The sequence below is a fragment of the Clupea harengus genome, unplaced genomic scaffold, assembly GCF_900700415.2.
Source record: "Clupea harengus unplaced genomic scaffold, Ch_v2.0.2, whole genome shotgun sequence".
NCBI lineage: Eukaryota > Metazoa > Chordata > Actinopteri > Clupeiformes > Clupeidae > Clupea > Clupea harengus.
This window is the reverse complement of record NW_024879995.1, coordinates 1-7,500: the sequence shown is the minus strand read 5'-3', so window position 1 is coordinate 7,500 and position 7,500 is coordinate 1. Positions and strand designations below refer to the sequence as shown.

Sequence of the window (7,500 nt, the reverse complement as noted above, 5' to 3'; positions counted from 1 at the left end):
TTAATTAACGTCTGGTCATTTCCTTTGCTGAACTGACTTTGTGAATTGACTCTTTCTGCTTGATGCATTCATTTTGGTGAAGTTATCATGAACTGACTGTTTGTGCTTGATGCATTAGTTTTGGTGAAGTGACTGGTGAAGTGACTCCTTCTGCTGTTCAGTCATGCAGTTCAGCTTCACCACCATCTTTGTGGCTGCGTTCCCACTGGCCCCTCTGCTGGCTCTCATCAACAACCTGTTTGAGATCCGCCTCGACGCCATCAAGATGGTCAGCCTTGAGCGCCGCCTAGTGCCCAAGACAACGAATAACCTTGGTAGGCCACTGGATTTTCTGCATGTGTCTATGTGTTTATTAATGTGGAGAGGTGTGTGTGTGTGTGTGTGTGTGTGTGTGTGTGTGTGTGTGTGTGTGGAGGGTTCTGTGTATTTGGCAATGTTACCCTCAGTTTTAGTGATTTTAATTGAGTGGTTATGTATCATATATTCTTACAATTCTTTTTGGTGTTTTAGTAATTCTTTGACATTTCTCTTGTGCTGTGTGTGTGTGTGTGTGTGTGTGTGAGTGTGATTCCAGGCGTATGGACTAAAGTGTAGTATGCCATTGGTGTGCTGGCGGTCATTGCTAACGGGTTGGTGATTGGCATCTCTTCAGACTTTATCCCACGGCTGGTGTATCGCTACCACTACGGCCCCTGTGCCAAGGGCACTGCCACCGACCTAGAGTGAGTTACCCACCTCATGTTACAGATTTAAGTCATAAATAACACTAATATAGTGATATACTGATATAGTGAGTTACCCACCTCATGTTACAGATTGAACACTACTAACACTGATATAGTGAGTTACCCACCTCATGTTACAGATTTAACACTACTAACACTGATATAGTGAGTTACCCACCTCATGTTACAGATTGAACACTACTAACACTGATATAGTGAGTTACCCACCTCATGTTACAGATTGAACACTACTAACACTGATATAGTGAGTTACCCACCTCATGTTACAGATTGAACACTACTAACACTGATATAGTGAGTTACCCACCTCATGTTACAGATTTAACACTACTAACACTGATATAGTGAGTTACCCCCCTCATGTTACAGATTGAACACTACTAACACTGATATAGTGAGTTACACACCTCATGTTACAGATTGAACACTACTATGAGAATGACAGAAACTCCAGCATAAAGGCTGCACAGTTAAATGCTCACACACACCTTTGTGGAGGTCTACTGCAGTGCTTCAGTGCCCCTCTCCTCCTTTACTTACCGTGTGAGCAAACACAGGTGCTGTGAACATTTGTACTCCGTAAATATTTTCATTATGATCATAAACTATTAGATTGAATTAGGGCGGGGGGGAATAGCTAATAGACATCAATCCAAATCATTTTGATAATGAGCCCTTTAGCTGGTAGGCCGTACTCCTATACTAACATCAAAGGGCTTTTCAAATATAGATGGCACAGTAAAAGAATGAGTGTAGGAGACATGACATTCTTAATCTCAACAAAAGCCACAGGGGTTTTTCCAGTTCTTCACTTCTTTATCCACATAACTTCTTTTATAGCTCTTATCCACACAGTCAATTGTATCACTGATCTATTTGCCTGTATCTATCTTATTGACTGTTGGGCAAAGACATGGTACCTCAATGAGTTATTTGGTTGTTTATTTAGACCATACCACTAACTAATGGGAAGTACTGTTTTTCCTGTCTTTTATGTATGTTGATATTTTGAAGTGTTTTGAATGCATTTTTTGACAACTTAGAGGGCCCACGTCAACAATTATATACTTAAGGGCTCTGAAACAGAGTAAGTGTGTAAACTGCCCAGGCCTGGCATGATCTGTGGGCCCTGCTCTTGGGTTTTATACTAAACTCCCATTAATACCGTCTCAAACCACTAGGGGCACTCAATCACCCATGTTGGGTCCAAGCCAAACAGTATTGCCTGGAGAATTCTCAGTGAAAAGATGAGAGGATACTTAATGTTGATCAAAGACATGGCACCTCAATTAATTATTTGGCTGTTAATATAGACCTTACCACTAACTAATGGGAAGTACTGTTTTGACTGTCTTTTATGTATTTTTATATTTTGAAGTCTTTTTAAATGCATTTGTTTGACAATTTAGAGGTCCCATGTAAACAAATATATACTTAAAGGCTCTGAAACAGAATAAGTGTGTAAACTGCACAGTATTATTGAGGAGCACTGTTTATTTATAATTTCTTCAGAGTTACATCATCAGAAGTCCAGAAGCATTTTAATTTCTTGTCAAGAAGACAACAATAACATTTTGGCCTCTAGAGGGAGCCATACGATCAACTACTATGATAAGTTCAGCATGTACAGGTCTTCAGGGACCATCATCACAGGCTGAAGAAGATATATCCCTCCATCCAATCAAATATCAGCATGGAGATAAGAGGCAGTGAGCTTTCAGGTTCACTGGCCACTGGGCTTAGTGAACCTGATTTACTCACATATTAAATCTGTCACTATGATGGCTGGGCTCACAGACACCATTTCATGTCTCAGCTGCCAAACACATGAAGAAACTTGACTGAAGGACAACCAGCTGGTTCTAATATACAGTTCAACAACAGGGCAGTTAGGAATCTATGATTAACACACAGTTCACTTTAAATGTATTGATGTTAAATGACAGGGAAAATCTCAGCAGGACATAAAAGGTGATGATCATACAGGTTGACAGTCTGCTGCTATGGCTTGTCATGGCTTGCTGACAAGTATTTGTTATTGAAGGAAATCATTACATTTTTACAGTTTAAAATTTCACTAGTTTTCTTTTAGTTAATTTTTGCTGTAGGTAATAAAGCCAATGTTTGCATAGACAAACACAAAGTTACATAAAAAGGCACATAATCATTGCCTTAAATTCAGTAAGCAGTTAATGAAAAAAACAATTAAAAAGCCTGATCAAAAATATATGGCTTTAAAAAGCCTTATCAAATACATATGGCATGTAAAAACACTCTGAAATATATGTGGCATTAAAAACACTAAAAATAATATATATGACATTAAAAAGCACTCTGAAATATATGTGGCAGTAAACACACTATCAAATATATATGGCATTAAAAAGCCCTATCAAATGCATATGGCATTAAAAAGCAAACTGAAATATATGTGGCATTAAAAACACTATAAAACATATATGGCATTAAAAAGCCCTATCAAATGCATATGGCATTAAAAAGCGCTCTGAAATATATGTGGCATTAAAAACACTATCAAATACGTGACATTAGAAAGCACTAAATACCACACTGAGCACGCCCAATCTCGTACTATCTCAGAAGCTAAGCAGTGCTGGTTCTGGTTAGTACTTGGATGGGACATACAGTAACTGGGAATACCAGGTGCTTTAATCTGAAGCTGGGTGGGCCAATCCCTCGCTCAGTGGATTATACTAGATTACTGTCACATCGAGAACAAGTGGATACCAAATCTGTTGGAAATCTGCTTTCGATGGCCTATGCTCCCCTGGAGTGAGAAGGCAAACAACAACAACTGAAATATATGTGCCATTAAATACACTATCAAATATATATGGCATTATATACACTATATGACATTAAAAAGCCCAATCAAATATGGCTTTAAAAAGGCCTATCAAATATATATGGCATTAAAAAGCACAATCAAATATATATTTAGCATTAAAAAGGCCTATCAATTATATATGGCTGTAAAAAGGCCTATCAAATATATATGGCATTAAAAAGCCCAATCAATTATATATGGCATTAAAAAGCACTCTGAAATATATATGGCATTAAAAAGGCCTATCAAATATATGTGGCATCTCTCAATGATAAACTCAGAGCTCTAGTCCTCCTCTGCTGACCTCTTCATGTCCAGTGTCACTCCTCAGACTCCACCCCCACATCATCATAATCAATCCCTACCAAGAACATCAAGAGTTTCTCATACAATATCAATATTCAAACATAATTCTGGTTGTAGTAAAGGTATTTAGCAGACACATTTGTGCAAAGTGACTAACAAAACATTATATAAAACAACAATAGCAATAATGAGATTCAGGAATAATCATAATGCAATATTACACAATATTAACCATCATATTAAAACCATCAATTGGTACTAAAACAACAACAACAACAGCAACTTTGAGAAAAGGGAAGCCCAATATTATTTGGGGAAAATAAAAGAAAACAAAAGTTCATTAACAATTGTGTTCCTTAATGAGAATTAAGTACTGTATTTTGCTCAGGAGATATCAATATAAAAAAATTACAGTCCCATACCTGTTGTCATTTTAAGGTCATTCTCCTCATTTGTGATGTCATCATAATACTCCACTTCTTCTTCATTGGCAGGCTTTGTCTCCTCCATTGCTTAAATTAGGTAAATATTCATCAGTCATGGACATTAAGACAGACTGTTGCAGAGAGATTCTGTTTTTTTTTATGTGCAAGTTCATTCTGTGGATACGCTACAGCATAACAGTTCACAAAATGAAGATACAGACTCACCCTTGGTCATTTTAGGGTCGATCTGATCAGTGATGATGTCATCATAATACTCCAGCCCCTCCTCTCTCACAGACTCTGTTGACAGCAACCCTCTCATTAACCATCAGACTCCACCAGCCACTGGCTCTATGTTAACTCTCATTCCAGCTCTACATTCTACACGGCATGATGCAATAACAATCAGTCCCACTGATCCAGGACCTGCTCTCATGGCTGTCCTCCCTACCTGAGAGGAGTCCCTCAACACTGTCTCCCACATCATCATATCCTGTGTTCTCTAGGACGTAGTCTGTGGAAGTACAGTTGGACAGTTTTCATCCACCAATAAAAAAGGCAATCCAAACATAGAAATTCAAGATACATGCAACATTCCAATTTCAAAATAAATGCTTAGTGGCTTTGTCATTAATAATTAATCTTAAAATACCAAAGTGCTCTCTTGCGCAAAATGTTACTGGACTTTTGTATAATATTTTAGTCAAACAATAAAAAAACTTACGTGGATAAGATATTTTGTAAACACTTTCGCATTTTTGTGTGAATTGACTAAGTCCCCATTTACTGAGGATCAAACTCAGCCTCGGTCTCTGCTCCATCTGCTGTTCTGCTTTTGATCTCACTCACCAGTCACGTCACATGACTTCTCCACAATGGTGACACCATCGACATCATCGTACGTCTCTGGCTGCTTGTCTGTCTCCTTCTCTCCTGAACCAAACAGTAAACCTTGTACATCTGCAATACATTCATGTCCTTAATATCCTGAATATAATGAGTTATGTATATCAAATACACAGAAAAAAAACACAGAAAAGAAAACACACAACAGAACACATAAAACACACACCTGTCAAGATATCACCGAGGTTGGTCTCATTATCATCAGCAGTCACATCATCATAGTACTCAACCGTCGGCTCTCTCAGAGAAGCAACTGGAAAAGTAAAGACAGACCTGCATCAGACATCGACAGAAGCCCTTCAAAGAGTCAGTCAGCAGCCCCCCCTCCTATCCCCTTACCGGAGATGGGTCTCCTCTCATCCTCCTCCACGTCTTCATACCAAGAGTTCTGAGCGTCAGACTGGACGCGCCCTGTCAGAGGGAAAATACAAAAGTTGTGTCACATTCAGTGACCTAAGCAAACCAAGTCTCACAGTGTACTGGTTTTGCATATCTGCAGGGACATCATGAAACACAGACCAACACACTGAGTCGTGCACAGAGGCATGAGTGTGTGTACATTCACGCTCATTTGCTCATGTACTTGCAAACACCACGAGTGCACACTGTGGTTTGGCAGTTATGATACTCCTCTTTCCCATCAACTCCTCTGCTGCATGTTTGATGCAGCTGTGAGACCGTTGTGGTTTTCTGCTTCAGATCTTACAACAGGAAGAGCTAATGAGGTTCACTCCAACCTTCTCTATTGATTCTTATCAGTAGGACGCACACAGCTCTAAACATGTTTTTATTTTTTATTTTCACAGACCTGAGAGCTAATTCTGGCATTCTGCCAATAGTATGCACAACAGTAGTAGTGCAACATGTCCTCAATGTGTGATGTGTCATACAGTACATGTTTGTTTGTCTGCATGCTTGGTCTCAGTGCTATGAGTACAGCTTGTGTGTCTGAGGTGCTCATAAACCAGCGTTTCTCAAAGTGTGGGGCGCAGAGACGTGACAGGTGGGGCGCAAATGTATACGATGAACGGGAGATTTTCCCGTTGCCATGCCTTCCTTTATAGACAATAACGATCATACACCCCCATCGCACTAAACAACCACACTCAAACAAATAAATATTGTATTGTTAGCCTATTGAGTATTGTATTGTATTAATTAGCCTGTTGTTAACCTTTCCTGCTAGTCGTAGTCGGAGATTACAGGGGAGACTTTTGTTTACTGCTCCAGAGCCGAAGTGTTCTATAGGCTATTCTAAACTCCGGGGTTATCTCCCTTTCCCTTCTGTCTGTGATTGACCAATTACAAATGAATGGCAACTTGATTTGGCCCGAGGATTTATTTCTCTTCACTGGTTGCACAGAGTTCAACGTTACAGCAACATAACTTTGCTCCGGTCGCTACATCTGATCTATCCGTGTGCATCACCGTTCTCTCTCTCTCGCTCACTCTTTCTCTCTCTCTCTCGCTCTACCACACCCACCCTGTAGCCTACGTGTTGCTCCATTATACATTATAGGAGCCGCACTATTATACAACACTGTATTAACATTAGATGGGGACGGGATGAAAATGTGACCTAGAACAATAGTGCAAAAATGTTTATTGACGTCAGCGTATTAATTCCAGCGGGACAATGAACTTTTTTTTTTTCGGAGCATGAAAGTATAGTGGGCGAAAGACTAATATTGACGTTATGGATACATTTGTGACACGAAATACAAAGGTTGGCGAATCAGTTCCAGTGGCGAAAAAGACAGCTGATCCACCAAAAAATCTACCTAAAAGAACATTGAAAATTTCAATAAATTTGACAATTGTACATTACATTAAGTCATTTAGCAGACGCTTTTATCCAATGTGACGTACAGGGGATATATTAAGATTGGCCCACCATTGGTAACACAGTTGCATAGTAGGCCCTTTTTCTTTATTTTTGGAACTCAGCCCATTTGAGGCAAGGATTGACACGATTGCATTTTTATTTTCTCTATTTCTGAACTGATGCTGTTATTGGTTTTCTCTATTTTTGAACTGATGTTATTTTGTATTGATTAAGATTTAGAATGTATCATTATTTCAATACATTTGACAATTTTAAGCTTGGCCTACCATTTTATTGAAAAGGCCCCCTTGTTCAAAGTGGGGAATGACAGAAAAAGTTTGAGAACCACTGTCATAAACCAAGCCTGATGGCCTCTCACCTCTCTGACGACCTCTGGAGGTGCCGGCTGTGGTCAGTCTGGGTTGTAGCTCCTCATAGACAGCT

At 39.2% G+C, this 7,500-nt stretch overlaps 1 long non-coding RNA gene and 1 pseudogene across 1 annotated transcript; one reads left to right on the top strand and one right to left on the bottom strand.

The window, feature by feature from the left end:
- Positions 1-726, top strand: part of LOC122131079 — a 22,323-nt pseudogene extending 21,597 nt beyond the window's left edge.
- Positions 727-5,415: 4,689 nt separating this feature from the next.
- On the bottom strand, positions 5,416-7,492 carry LOC122131080. Its single transcript, XR_006152013.1, has 3 exons — positions 7,436-7,492; positions 5,571-5,642; positions 5,416-5,484 (listed from the first exon to the last, which is right to left on the bottom strand). It is a non-coding gene; the product is annotated as an uncharacterized LOC122131080 (long non-coding RNA).
- Between the last annotated feature and the right edge of the window lie 8 nt (positions 7,493-7,500).